Genomic DNA, 15,373 nt, shown 5'->3' with positions numbered 1-15,373 from the left:
ATAATGTATTCTTTATTCAGGTTACATCCTGATGCCAGTCACTCTCCCTCTTCCCTTCCCAGTCCCACCTTACAAATTTTTTCTTCCATAAAGCTCCCCCTTCTCTTTGGAGAAGGGGAGATTCCGTTGGGTACCACACTTACCTGCAAAATCTAGTCCAGCAGGATTAGGCACCTATCCCACAGCTTTCCAATCAGGCAGTCCAGTTATGGGGAAGGGATCCAATGGCAGGCAACAGAGACTGAGACAGCCCTGGTTCTACTTGTCAGATTATCCACATGGAGACCAACTCCAGATAGGTACAGCAGGCTCTGGGGTTTGTTGCCCAGACTCTAGCATACTCCATGGTGCAAGGGTAGTTGACTCAGTGGGTCTTCTTGTAGGGGCTTTGAACCCTCTGGTTTGCTCACAACTCTCTCCCACTCTTCCACAAGACTTCCTGAGCTCCACCTGACATTTGGCTGTGGGTTTCAGTTGCTAGATGAAGCCTCTCCCAAGACAGGAGTGCTATTTTTCTATCTACAGTATATAAGAGTATCATAAGTACTGTCAGAGGTTGTCTCTGTCACATGAGATAGATCTCACTATGTGGCAGTCATTGACTGGTTGTTCCCTCAGTCTCTGCTCTATCTTTATCCCTGCACATTTACTGGCACGATAGATTTTGAATTGAAGGTTTTGTGAGTGTTTTGATGTCCCCTTCCTCTTCTAGAATTTCTTTTTTGCTTCAAGAGGTGTCCATTTCAGGCCCCTGACCTGGTAGAAATCTAAGCTAGAGTCACCCCCATAGACTCCCCCTATCCTCTCCCATACTAGGCATCCAGCAAGCCACCAGCGATCCCTGCACCCTCCACCCAAGACAATTTGCATTCTCATTCCCAGTCTTCTCCCAACCCCTCTCCCTAGACCTGATCACCATTTCCATCTCCTTTCCTGCCTCTTCTCTTACCCTGTTCCATCACTTCATCCTTCTGAGGACTATTTTGTTTCCCCTTCTGAGTGAGATTCACACCTCCTCACTTAGGCCCTCCTTCTTCCTTCATTTCTATCTATCTGTTACCTTGCACTTTATGGTTAATGTCCACTTATAAGTGAGTACACACCATACATTTCTCTGTGGTTCTGGGTTACCTCACTCAGGATGACATTCTCAAGTTCATCCATTTGCCTACAAAATTCATAATGTATTTATTTTAATAGCTGAAGAGTATTCCATTGTGTAGATATACCATATTTTCTGTATCCATTCTTCAGTTGAGGGACATCTAGTTTGTTTTTAGTTCTTGGCTATGACAGATAAAACCATGTCTTTGTGGGATGGTGGGGCATCCTTTGTGTATATGTCCAGGGGTTGTTTAGCTAAGACTTGTTGTAAAACGGTTCCCAGTTTTCTGAGAAAAGGCAAAATGATTTAGAAAGTAGGATGTACAAGTTTTCAATCGAAGCAGCAATGGAGGAGTGTTCCCTTTTTTCCACATGGTCACCAGCATGTGCTGAATATCACTTGAGTATTTTATTTTAGCCATTCTGCTGCACAGAAGATGGGATCTCAGGGTGCTTTTGATTTGGATTTCTATGAAGTCTAAGGATGGTGAACATTTCTTTAAGTGACCATTGGAAGTTCCTCTGATGAATTTAGCTCTGCACCCCATTTTTAGATGGGGACATTTGGTTTGATGTAGTTTACCTTGTTGAGTTCTTTTTTTGTTATTATAAAATATGCTTTATTCTTCATAATTTTACTGAATTTAAAACAGACTAGGCTACACCATGTTTCAGAGAAAAATTGTATTAAATGCATTTTTGGCTTATAGTATTTTTAAAATAACATTCAACATTTGACAAATTCTTTCAGTCAGACTAGAGGGTTTAAAATTCTGTGCATGAGTGTTTTGCCTGCATAGATGTATACCACATCCATGCCTAGTGCCTGCAGAGGCTTCATGTCCTCGATACCCCAGAACTAGGTGTTACAGACAGTGGTTGTGAGCACCATTGCAGTGCTCAAATTGAATTCCTGGTTCTTGGGAACAGTAGCCAGTGCTTTTAACTGCCAAGCCATCTTTCTAGCACTGTTTGTTTGTTTGTTTTTTAACTTTATATGTTTGGCTTGCATATATGTATACGACATGCATGCCTAATTTTGCCTATAGAGGTCAGAAGAGGAATATGATCCCCTAGAATGGGGTTAGGGATTGTTTCCAATCACTATCCCCTTCTCACGACACATACACAGACATACAAAGAAAACTGAGAAATGACAGGAACAAAAATCAAGAAGCAGGCTAAAGGGCAGAGGGAGGCAGAACCCTCCGTGAGTTGGCCCGGACCCAAGCGTGAGGCGAGACCTGCTCCAGAGGCAGTCGTTGTGAGGGGTTATGTTTGAGCAACTTGGAGATGAGGTCCTTGGCCCCCAAAGGCATAGAAGAGGGGAACTTCAGGTCTACCTCAACAATCCGACGATACGTCTCACTGTGGCTAGGGCTCTCAAAGGGTGGGTTCCCCACCATCAGTTCATAACAGAGCACTCCAATGCACCACAGATCTACCATCTCATTATGCATCCGCCCCGCAATCATCTCTGGGGGCAGATAGTCCAGGGTGCCGCACATGATCTTCCTCCTCAGGGATGGGGCATGCACAGACCAGCCAAAGTCCGCAATCTTCAGCTCTCCCTGTAAACCTAACAGCAGGTTCTCGGGCTTTATGTCTCTGTGAATCACCTTCTTCTTGTGGCGGTACATCAGCGCGTCTGACAGTTCCTCCTTGATCGTGGCAGTCCGCTACTCATCAAAGATTCCGCTCTTCTGTAGTTCCTTGTAGAGCTCTCCGCGGGGGGCATATTCGAGTATCAAGTAGATCCTCTGTTGGTCATAGAAGTAGTTGTACAGCTGAAGAATGTTGGGATGTTTCAGGTGCTCCTGGATTTCGATCTCTCGGCGGAGCCGGTGCTCCACCCCCTCCTTTTCAATCTGAGACTTGAAGAGGATCTTTGGCGCCACGATGAAACGGCTTTTCCTCTCCCGAGCCAAGAACACATTTCCAAATTTGCCTTTGCCCAGAGGACGCCCAATCTCGAAGTTGTCAATGGTGAAAGGCTGCCTGCTCTGGGGTCCTTGCAAGGCAGTGGTGCCTTTGTTCTCAGTCAACTTCTGGCCAGGGAAAGCTGTGGCCTGGCTGTTGGACCGGTTCATGAGGGCCTGTGCAGACTTCACGGCAGGCTCCTTCCGTAGGACTCTCTGGGGCAAGGTGTTCAGGCCAGATTGAGACGTCTTTGAGCTGTAGGGCCACGGGTAGACTTTCTCTTTCTGACCATTCTCCAGGGCAAAAGCGGGAGGGGAGCTGGGCAGAGAGGGAAACCGTTGGATTCTTTATGTAATTTGGATATTAGACTTTTGCGCTATATAGGGTTGGTGAAGATCCTTTTCCAACCTATAGGCTGCCATTTGTCCTTCTGAAGACCTACAAAAGCTCTTCAGTTTCATCAAGTTTCATTTATTAATTGTTGACCTCACTTAGTACCACTATTGTTCTGTTCAGGCAGTTTCTCTTGTATCAGGTTTGATGGATAAGGTTTTATGTTGAGGTCTTTGATGCAATTGGACTTGAGTTTTCCACAGGTTTATAGATAAGGCTCATTGCATTCTTCTATATGCCTACATCCAATTAGACCAGCACCACCTGTTGAAGATGCTTTCTTATTTTTTGTCATATGATTTTGCCTCCTTTCTTGACAATAAGCATCCATAGTTGTGTGGGTTTATTTCAGGTCTTGGATTTCATTTTATTGATCAATCTGTCTGTTCCTATACCAATACCATATAGTTTTATTGCTATAGCTCTGTAGTACAGCGGTAAATCAGAGATGGTGATTCCTCCCGAAATTCTTTTATTGTTCAGGAATGTTTTAGCTATCCTGGATTTGTTAAATGTTTCACTTAAAGTTGAGAATTGCTCTTTTAAGGTCTGGAAAGACTTGTTTTCAGCTTTGATGGGTATTGCATTCACAATTTATATTGGTTTTAGTAAGATGGTCATTTTCAAATTATTAATCCTACCTGTCCATGACCTTTCTTATGATATCTTCTTCAATTGCTTTAATTGGAGATTAAAATTTTTGTCATACAGATCTTTCATTTTCTTATAATTGCACTGAGACCTTTTTGTTATATTATTTGTCACTATTGTAAAAAGTGGTGTTTCCCTAATTTATTTGTCAGCCCCTTTATAGTTTGTTTAAAAGAGTGATACTGAATTTTTTAGTTAATGTTGTATCCATCCACTTTGTTGAAGGTGTTTATCAAATGTAGGAGTTCTCTGACAGAATTGTTTGGGTCTCTTCTATATTCTATAATATCATCACAAATACCAATACAATGTCTTCTTCCCTTCCAATGTATATCTCCTTGTTCACCTTTAGTTGTTTTATTGCTCTCACCTGAGCTTCAAGAACTATATTGAAATGATAGGGAGAGGGCGGACAGCCTTGCCCTGCCCCTGAGCTTAGGGCAATTACTTTGTTTCTCTCTATTTAATGTGATGTTGGCTAGTGGATTGTTGTATGTTACCTTAATTGTGTTCATGTATTCTTCTGTATCCCTCTCTCTCCGTGACTTTTAACATGAGGGACTGTCAGATTTGGTCAAAGGCCTTTTCAGAATCTATTGAGATGATCATGAGATTTTTTAAAATTAATCAATTTATTCATTTAATTTCAAATGATATCCTCCTTCCTTCTTGCCCCTCCACAACCACCCATTCCATCCTCCCCATGACCCTCAGCTTGGCCTCTATGAGGGTGCTACACCACTCTTTCGCCTACTCCCTCCTCACCACTCTAATGTCCCCCCTAGGCTGGCACATCAAACCTCCACAGGACCAGGGTCCTCCTCTACCATTGATGTCAGCGAAGGCCATGTGTCTGAAATCATGGTTCCCTCCATGTGTACTCTTTAGTTTCTGTTTTGTCTATCAGAGCTCTGGGTGGTCCAGTTAGCTGATAATGTTCTTGCTATGGGGTTCAATTCCCTCAGCTACTTCAGTTTTTCACCTGGCTCTTCCTTTGGGGTCCCCAGGCTCAGGTTGATGGTTGGCTGTGAGTATCTGCAGCTGTATTGATCAGGTGCTGATATAACAGGGATCAGCAATACCAAGCTACTGTCAGTAAACCCATCTTGGCATTAGGAATAGTGTATAGAATTGGTATCTGCTGATGGGATGGAATCCTAGGTGGGGTAGTTTCTGTATAGCCTTTCCTTCAGTGTCTGTTCCAGTTTTTATTTTTGTGTTTATTTTGGACAGGAACATATCTAAGTAAAAAATTTTGAGATGGTCGTGTGTCCCAATCCTTCAACTTGGGGCCATGTCTATCTAGTGGAGGTGGTCTCTACAGGTTGCAGGTCCCTTTTGTTGCATACTTCAGATAAAGTCATCCTTTTGCATCCTGGGAGACTCTCACTTCCTTAATTTCTGGGACATTGTAGTGGCTACACCCAGTTCATCATCCCCCACTGCTACATATTTTTAATCAATTTCCTGAAACTCTAATTTGCCCATGTCCTTTCTAAAATCTGATCCTGTCCTCCCCAACCCTTGCATATTTCTCTTCCCCTCCTCTCTCACTCCCTGGTCCCTGCCTTGCTCCACCACCTGTTATTATTTTGTTCCCCCTACTATGTGGGACTGAAGCATCCACACTTTGGTCTTCCTTCTTCTTAAACTCCACGTGGTTTGTGAGGGTTATTGTGGGCATTTTGAGCTTTTGGGCTAATATCAACTTATCAGTGAGTACATAGCATGTGTGTCCTTTTGTGTCTTGTTTACTCAGTCAGGTTAATATATTCTAGTTCTATCCATTTCCCTCCAAATTTCATGAAGTCATGAAGTCACTGTTTATAATAGCTTAGTAGTACTCCATTGTGCAAATGTATCACAATTTCTATATCCATTCTTCCATTGTGGGACATCTGGATTGGTTACAAGTTCTGGCTATTTAAATAAGACTTGTATAAACATAAGGGATCATGTGCATTCTTCTACATGCTCACTGACATTTGAACCAGAACCTTTTGTTGAAACTGCTGTCTATTTTACACTGGATGGATTTGGCTACTTTGTCACAGATTAAGTGCCCATAGATGTGTGAGGTTATTTTCTGGGTTGTACATTGTATTACCTTGATCTACCTGCCTGTCCTTATATCAATAACTGTGATTTTTTTTAAATTATTTCTCTGTAATGCAGGTTGAGGTCAGGAATGCTGATTCTCCCAGATTTTCTTTTATTGTTGAGAATATTTTTTCCTTATCCTGTGTTTTTTGTCATTCTAGATGAATTTGAGAATTGCTCTAACTCTGTGAAGAATTGAGTTGGAATTTTCATGGGGATTGCTTTGAATCTATAGATTGCTTTTGGTAAGATGGCCATTTTACTATGTTTATCCTGCTGATCCAAGAACATGGGAGATCTTTCCATCTTCTGAAGTCTCCTCCAATTTCTTTCATCAGAGACTTGTTCTTGTTGTGCAGATCTTTCACTTGTTTTATTAGAGTCACGCTGAGGTATTTTATATTATATGTGACTAATGTTAAGGGTGCTGTTTCCCTAATTTTTTTCAGCCCATTTTTCCTTTGAGTAGGGGAAGATTGCTGATTTGTAAGAGTGAATTTTTGTAACTAGCCACTTTGCTTAAATTGTTTATCAGCTTGAGGAGTTCTATGGTAGAATATTTTGTGGTCACTGGTTGATACTATCATATCATCCACCAATCGTGATACTTTAACTTCCTCCTTCCCAATTTGTATCCCTTCGATCAATTTTTGTTATCTAAACGTTCTGGCTAGAACCTCCCTTAATATATTGAATAGATAGTGGGAGAATGAGGAGGCTTGCCTTTTCCCTGATTTTAGTGGGATTGCTTCAAATTTCTCTCCATTTTGTTTGTTACTCGCTGTTTGTTATATATGGTTATTTATCTACATGAGTATATATGTATATAGTTAAACATTCATTCACGTTAGATGTCCTCTACCTTTGTAACACTGAATTACAATAATCAGGGCTGGTCTGACTCTCCATATTAGATTGGGGAAAGTTTGTGGAAACGCTGTACTTTTAAACTACCCCCATAGTTATGCTTGCTTAGGTGGCGCAAATTGCCTGCTTACTGAAATTGAGCACACTGTCTTCATTATTTTCTTTCTCCATTTTTAGTGTGGGTTTGTTGCATTACCATATATATCTGTGTACATAGGTGCACGTGGAGGCTTGCCCTGAGGTTGACAGAAATTATCCTCAAATTACTGTCCGTTACTCATTGAAAGAGGGTCTCTCAATGGCTAAGCTGTTTGCCTTGTCTTTCTAGCATTTATGTAATCTTCGGTTGACCACTGGGCCATCTGTAGTATGCATATTTATTTTTGAAAGTTACTGTCAAGAGAATATTTTGTCCCTTTTCTACATGGAATTGTTTCTTGGTTTATTAGACTTTTGTTATATTTTAAGTTGTACTCATAGCTTTTTGGGAGATTGGTTATAGGCCTATGTCACAAACCCTGCCCTTTTCTTTGAATTTACATTTAGTTGATGAGCACAGATTGGGTTTTAAAGTTCTGCTCAGACCATAGCATAGGTGTAGCTTGTCTCAGCCGCAATACATAAAATTACTGAAATAATATGCAACAAAGAATAAGTTTCACTGAAACATGAAAATTCTGATGAAAATTTAGTTAGGCTAGTTAGTTGTATTTTTATGCATAATCTTTTGTGTTTTCTTCTTGTCCAGCCAAGATGCAGACTTACCTGGCAGTTCTGGAGCCCCTGAAAACCTGATATTTAAAGAGCATATGTGCCACTTTTCACAAGGTCCTGATGTGTCTGACAAAATGAAAGCCTCTCTTAAGTTAACAGAGCTTGATAATGAACTGAACAGTAAGTGAGAAGAGAGAGGTCACCTGTACTCAAGCAGGTCTGACCTTGGCAGTGGATTTGTGGGAATGGGCCTGAAGAGGAAGGAACAAATGTACTTCTAAGTGATGTTTAATTTCTTTTTCTGAAATGGTTGCAATTGAGAGATGTTCCAAATCCAAGAAACTTTGTTTTACTTTACCAAGAAAAATCCTGCCTAGTTCTTAGTGATCTGACTAAGGTGAAGTTACCTGTTCTTGTTAGCTTTGGGGAGTCTTGGACTCAGAGGGCAGAATGAAGGGCTGTAAAGATGACAGGGTGTTTCCTCTACCCTATCTTCTCCATTGTCATTCCAAGGGCAGTAGGCCTAGAAATTATCTTTCCATTCTTTCTCCAAACTCCATTTGCCTACCGGAGATTGATATCCAAGAATTTCAGACCACTACTGTGTTATAGTTGACCCTGTCTGCAGGAGAAAGTCTCTCAGTGCAGATGAAATGTTGCCTGTACGTTCTTTAATTTGCATGAGGTGGCTAGAAGGAGGTTTTTATGTAAGGTGCACAACACATCATTCTTCAAAAATAGGGAGAGTCTCCCTATCTATTGTAAATATTTGAGATTGAATATTTAATTCATTATTTAATTTCAAAAATTCTAAAGAAAGATTTTGAATTTGATCCTAGGGATTTAATTTTATAAATACAAGTCATCATTAGACTAATCACTGGTGGAAATTAAAGATGACAGTTCTGTTCTAAAGTTAACTAATATTTCAGAGGTTCCAAAGGCTCTAGAGCTCTCAAAGCATTACAGGGCTTTCTTGCTGGTAGGAGCAAAGGCGTCTGAGAAGAATGGGAGCTCGTGGGTGGCAGGCAGACACAGCTATCTCAGAACTTGAACATTTAGTAAGGAGATGTAGATACACTGTCAGGAAAGGAAGAAGCGTGTTGTTGTGCCTCCTGTGACTTAAGTGCTATAAGAACACTTGTTGCAGTTGAGTCTGCATCTCTTTCTCAGCATAACAGAGTTATTTAATTTTAATTTAATTAACGGTGTGAGAAATGAATATAGAACCTGCGTGGTTGACTGAAGGACCCTACAAGACACTATCTGTAAGGTAGGCTCTCAAGATGGTAGAGCAGAAGGGGAAGGGCCTTCTCTCTGGGAAGTCTGAGGCAGGATCGCGAGTCGGCTGGGAAAGAGATGCCTCCAGGTGAGATGGGTACACAATGCCACAGTAAATTGATTTGTATTTCACAAGCACTGTGGGGACCTTGTATTTCTTGAGAGGACAGGAGCAAAATCCTGTGTTCAATGAACCGGTAAGCTAGACTGGAAAGTTTCTGTGGGTGGGCATAGTGCGCGTGCGCATGAGTGGCCAATGAACGATACCCGCCCCTCCTCTCTCGGATTTAGCCACGCCCTTCATTCGTTACTGTGGGGATTTTCAGAACAGAGATTGTGGCAGTTTCAGCATCAAATGCCTGTGAGTATGAAGGGAGCCCAGGGAGTTTGAAACTGCCCCTCTCTGCTCTCAGGAATGTGGGAACAATAAGAGAATTGGTGTTGGCTTGGTAGCACTGTTTTGTGAGTCTTGAGTTCCCTTGGGATGGAGCCCAATTAGGTCTGCTTCTTTTCCGAATCTTAGGGTAGTTGACCTGTTTACTCCCCAACTGTCTTTATGGCTCCTTTCTCCAACTGCCACTTGGGTCCTCTCTGACCTCTCATTTGCTGCATCAGCACATCAAGGTCTCCTGACTTGGCACCTCCCTCAGCTATGCTGAACATCCACAGACTCCATACTGAGCAGGATTTGGGAGTACAGCTACTAATACCAAAAATTATGTAACCCTACTCGTTGCCTTCTTACAGCACACAGTAGAACAAATAGACCGATAAAGTGAACAAAAATATAAACACCATGCATGGTAATGGCTGCCAAGCAGAGAGTCTGAACATTACATGATCTAAACTCAGCCCCACCCTAAAGTTAGAGTACATGCCTGGGCTGCAGAGACAGGAAAGTTCCTGTTCAACAGGGGAGACTGAGGGCTTAGAAGACAGAGGTCTCTGTGGAAAGTGATATGTGACCAGCCAGGGCTTGTGGTATCCTGGAAACATGACAGAGGCTGAGGGAATGGGAGCTCAAGCCCCACCGTCCTAGCCAATATCTAAAGACTATGCTGTGACCTTAACCAGAGAGAAGACGATCTGTTCTGCCTCTTAAAGGTGAGTTTGTAGCAGGTGTTCTTCCTGACCAGAGAGGTGAGATGACTGCATGAGCAGCTCCTTATAAGAGAAGGCTTGACTTCCCAGTAGAAAACAAGGCACTCTGTGGGCATGCTCCAAGGGAAAGTGCTGAGAGCCACAGTCAGCAGTTTTGATCTTTGCAAATTTGCCTAAGTGGACATTGAAAGAAGAAACCTTTGTTCTGGCAACAAGTGCTCAGTTCCTTAAGGAAAGCACAGCTCTGTCTGTTTCAAGACCCAACTTAGCTATCCAGAAGCTTCACCCTGGGACTGTACCTTAGCACCCAACTCAGGACCACTTTATCTCACCTTAGAGACAAATCTTAGGACTTAATACTTAGTCCCATCCACCCCAAGATAGAGCTGAGCTTACAGCATTTCAGGCTCAGGGCACACCGAGAACGCACACTGTAATCTTTGTGGGCTCCTGCAGAACTGAGCAGAGGTTTCCGTGGGCTTGAGATTGGAAGTCTTGGGTCCAAGAGTTGGCTCCAGTTCTCCTCAGTTTGTAGGTAGCTGGTTCCTCTTGGTGTCCTGTGGTCTCTCTTTGCACCCTTCAAGTGTCTGTGGCTCTAGGGTTCCCTTCATAAGGACACCAAAGACATTACAACAGAGCCCACCTTTCAGGCTTCCTTGAATCAATCACCTTGAAGGCACTGTCTTTAAGTGTCACCTGCTGAGTGTCAGGGACTTCATCCTTCACCATATGAACTGGGGTATATCTTGTCCAACCTAAGGCACTCAAGAGAGACTCGTAGGGTCAGAGCAAACCAGACATAATTTTCTCACAGAGCCCCATTCTAATTGGACCAGACTTTGTAAATGTGTTCCAGATCTTTCTGGCACTGCTATCCAGCATTGTTCTCATGGTATAACTTTGTCATTTATGGGGAGAAACTGCACAAAAGGCATCCCATGAGAAAGGAAGAACAAGGCAGTCGACTTGTAGATGGAATCCTATTATAAATGGCAGAGACCCTAAGGAATCTGCTAAAGTTTAGCACTGAACAGTGAGTTTTACCAGACCAATGAATACAAGTTCTGTCAGCAGAAATAAAGCATTTCTATATCTAGCAGTAAACAAAACAATAGTTGGGAAAATTTCTATGTTGTACACCATCTTTAATAAAAATCAAAAATATTTTCAAATTACTTTGACCAAGCACATACTAAACTTTTAACTATAGCTTCTGTTATTGTTTGAAATCTAGGAAGTAAGTAAATTTCATCAAAATATTATGGAGATTTTCATAATCAACAGAATACATTTAGAAATTAACAGTATATTACTCGTAAGTTTTCATTACTCAGTATATAACTCAGAGGTTTTCAAACTCATATCGTGGGTTCTCTTTACCAATCAGAGTTTAGAAGTGCAGATAATGCTGTCTCCAGGTAGTCACACATACTCTGTGAGAAGATTTAGAGAGTTAATTCCCTAACAGGAGGGTCCGCATCCCAATCTGGAGACAAAATTTCCTTCAAGAGGGTCTATATCACCTGCAGGTATGAGTAAACCCTTAAAAGGAAGGACTGAAGCTCCTGCAGGAGAGAATGACAAAAATGACATGATCTCTAGAGGGATGGACTTAATCTCTTCTCTGATGAGACTGGAGCACCAGCAGGAATTTGACTCTGTAGTCTGAGAGATTATTTTCAGTATGATGTTCTGAGTTCCCTGAATCCACAGCTGGAGCACTGAGCCACCACCAGGAACACTGCACTTAGACCAGTTGTCTTCAGGGCATTAAATACGAATTTCACTTCTTTGGCTATGAAAATCCCACCATGCTCTAGCTTCGTTCCAACATCCACCCTTCATTGTCCACCATCTCAGCTTCTCAATAAATCCTTCCTCTCCTTCTTTTTCCAAGCCTACCTATGTCTTATGATCACCTACACACACACACACACACACACACACACACACACACACACACACACACACACACACACACACACACACCTGGCTTCGAAGGGATCAGATTATGTTTTTTAAGGCTGAACTTTTTCTATGGCTTTCTCTGTAAACTCTGCTTCCCAGCTACTTTTTCTGGCAATTAACTGACCAAAGGATAAAGAGTCCAGAGTGTAAAGCTTGCTTCCCTGGTAGTCCTCAGGTCTGGAGCTGATGGGCTCAGAGCCATGGGGTGTGTGTGGGGAGCCGGCCAGGCCTTGCTGAGGCTGACTTGTCTTGTCTCTGCAGTATGTGAAGGAGTCTTCACAACCTGACAGTTGACTTTCTCCTTGCTGAGGCTGTTTCTACCATTTCTTGTTCTCTGTTCATTCATGGTGTTTCAATGTGGGCATGTACATGCTGTGTTAATGCATTTTTCTTTTCATCCTTGTTTGCAGGTTAAAGAAGAAAAGATAGTTGAACTTGAAACAGAAAATGCTGCTCTGTCCCTGAGATTGGCAGAGATAACGAAGTAATGTTTTGCTCTGTCCTGTAGACTGATTGACCAATGAGCCACAGGTGAGTGTTTGCTTTGCGTAGGCTACAGTGGTTGCAAAAATATGGAAAGGACTGCGGCTTTTCTTAGATGGTTGGTTTCTTCCACTGAAGTGCACACTTAGTGTGTCATCCAGAAGTGGAACAGAGATTAAACCTAAATTTTTCATCTCCGTGCTCAGAAGTATTTAAGGAATAATTCATTAATGATACATCCAACAGTTGGTGGTTCTTGATAGTGGGGTTGTACAATTTGTGCATCATGAATTCATTCATATAAATTTTAATAAATCTATAGATATAGTAGTCACCTTCAACACCCAAAGACTTGGTCTAAATAAGTGCAAACCCAGGTGTTCAGAAATGGTTTCTCAGACACCCCCACAGCATGCCACACTCCAGGATAAGGATGCTGCACAGTTCAGATGCAGACATTTCTAGTGTGGCTGGTTGTTCAGTATGCCCTTCATCTTCTCACAGGCTCTTCTGAGGTGGCAGAACCTGCAGTGACACTCCTTTGAGTTATTTTCTTTCGATTTTTCTTTTGAAGTTTAGTGATCTTTTTTCAGGTCCCTAATCTTGCATGAATTGGATCCCCTGCAGACACATACTCTTGGCTTAAACTGCTGTGTGTGTGTGTCTCTCTCTCTTTCTGTGTGTGTGTCTATGTGTGTGTGTGTTTTTCTGTGTGTTTCTCTCTCTCTCTCTCTCTCTCTCTGTCTCTCTGTGTGTGTGTGTGTGTGTGTGTGTGTGTTTAGAACCACAGATTTCATGATCCTACCCCATAGCTGACCCACTCAGAATACATGGAAGAGGTAGGAACATGAAATAAACATAAAGAAAACCAGGGTGCAAGGCAGGGCCTTGGGAGCAGAGCATGAGAGGAGGAAGAATGCAGAGTGCAGGGAAGCAGAGTGTGAAAGTACAGCAGCAGGCATGAAGGCCTTGCCAGTGCTTAGGGTTTGGGGGTCAGGTGTGTTAGGAGCTCAGGGAGAAGTTGAATGTGATGAGCTTCCAGGTTTAACTACTGTCTGATCTCTGCAGTGCCATCCCTAGAAAAGTGACCCTTGCTGTTGATGATGTGAGCAGTCCCTAGTGCCTTAGTCAAATCACAGACACATTGACTGTCAGATCCCAGTGTGCTGGCCCCTACACTGGGAAGCCCTCAGGGGTGTAAGGAGCATGCACTGGTTTCCTTTGTGCCGTACTCACCCTGAGTGAGGAAATGTTTCTGCACTTCTGCTGTTACCAGAGATAATAAACATGGGTGACATTCCTGATAGCCTGTCTGTATGACGATTTTGCTTCAGCAGTGTTAGCTCTCTGGCTTAAAAGATCCAATCTAACAAGTGATAAGATTTCACCCAGTAGGGAAATATGAAAGCAGTTAACTGAAATACATACTTGGCAATTCTGAATTTGAAACAGGCCTCAACCTGACTCTGTTCCTCCTTACCCTCCTCAGATACCTTAGTTTTGTCTACATGCATTCCTGGTGGCAGCTTTGAGGACCCAATTCTGACTTGTGACTGGGCATGGGTCATGTTCATGGGCTGGGGAAGTACCAGATGACCATTCTGTGGCCCCTGTATCCATGTAGTTAATGGAGTTCCACAGACCATGACAAGAACTCAGGATACAGAACCCATTGCAACAGATGCTCAGCTGAAAACATGGAACTCAGGAGGGACTAAAGACAGCTGACATGCAACATGATGCTAATCTTTCTAAGTTCCTCAACTTTTCACCAAACACCTATAAAGATAGAGTACCCCAGCACACACTGAGAAGTGTGGAGAGAAAGAATTCTATGTCTACGGTCCTCTGCTTATGAGAAATAGATTTCAGGACAGTAAATAGTTTTTGAGGGTAAGTTTCTCTTTTATAAACACCAGTCTCTCTCTCTCTCTCTTATATACTAGTTTAAAATTATTTATTTTTATTTCATTTGCATTGGTGTTTTACCTGCATGGGCATCTGTGTGTGACTGTCAGATGTCCTAGGAAGTTTGTCGTATATGGGCAATTCCATGTAAAACAGTCAGAACAAAGAGGAAATGCAGCATCAACAGTAGCAATCAGGTCCCTCTCCTTAGGTCCCTGTGGATGTAGCTGCTCTTGGTGCCTACAGAGTCTTCTTTGTGAATGCATGCCATGCTCTGAACTATAGCTGTGATGGCTTGTGTCCTATGGCTACTAGAGTACCAGCATCTCGCCTTGTTTCCAAAATACCTGCATCCAGCCCTGTCTCCAGGCAAGCATTCTGAGGAAAAAACAATAGCCACATGTAAAGAATGTGGGATTTGTCAGTAAACAAAGAATATGATTTCCCTATCAAATCTACATTAGAGAAAGAGTGTAGTGTGAAGGAGAGAGATTCCACAGACTAGAACTCCAGTTACACAGTAGTCTCCATGTGGCTTTGTCAGACACAACTAGGAAGGGTGTTGGTAACCTGTGCAGACTTGGAAAAAGATTTATCATGCTTCCCTATGATGAAAGCCTAGAAGAAAACTGGGACAGATGAGAGCTGCTTAGCTCAGGCTGACCTCTCTTCAGTGGGAAGACCAGAATTATGTGTGGTTTCTATCTCTATGTCACAGGAGGAAAGTCAGGTCAGGTGTTCTTGTGCCTGCTGTTTTCACTGCTTTTAACAAGAAGGCTTCTTCCTTGAAAATGGCATGCTTGAGGGTGGCAAGGTCTGTCCCTGTCATCATTTGATTATGGATGTCCCCAAAAGGCCTTGTGCTGGAAGCTCATGTAAGAAC

General features: G+C 42.4%; 1 pseudogene; it reads right to left on the bottom strand.

Moving 5' to 3' along the window:
- Window positions 1-2,203: 2,203 nt before the first annotated feature.
- On the bottom strand, window positions 2,204-3,347 carry LOC116892776 (annotated as a pseudogene).
- Between the last annotated feature and the right edge of the window lie 12,026 nt (window positions 3,348-15,373).

Source organism: Rattus rattus, chromosome 2 (genome assembly GCF_011064425.1).
Source record: "Rattus rattus isolate New Zealand chromosome 2, Rrattus_CSIRO_v1, whole genome shotgun sequence".
Lineage (NCBI taxonomy): Eukaryota > Metazoa > Chordata > Mammalia > Rodentia > Muridae > Rattus > Rattus rattus.
The sequence above is the reverse complement of the archived record's forward strand: the minus strand, read 5'-3'. Positions and strand labels throughout refer to the sequence as shown.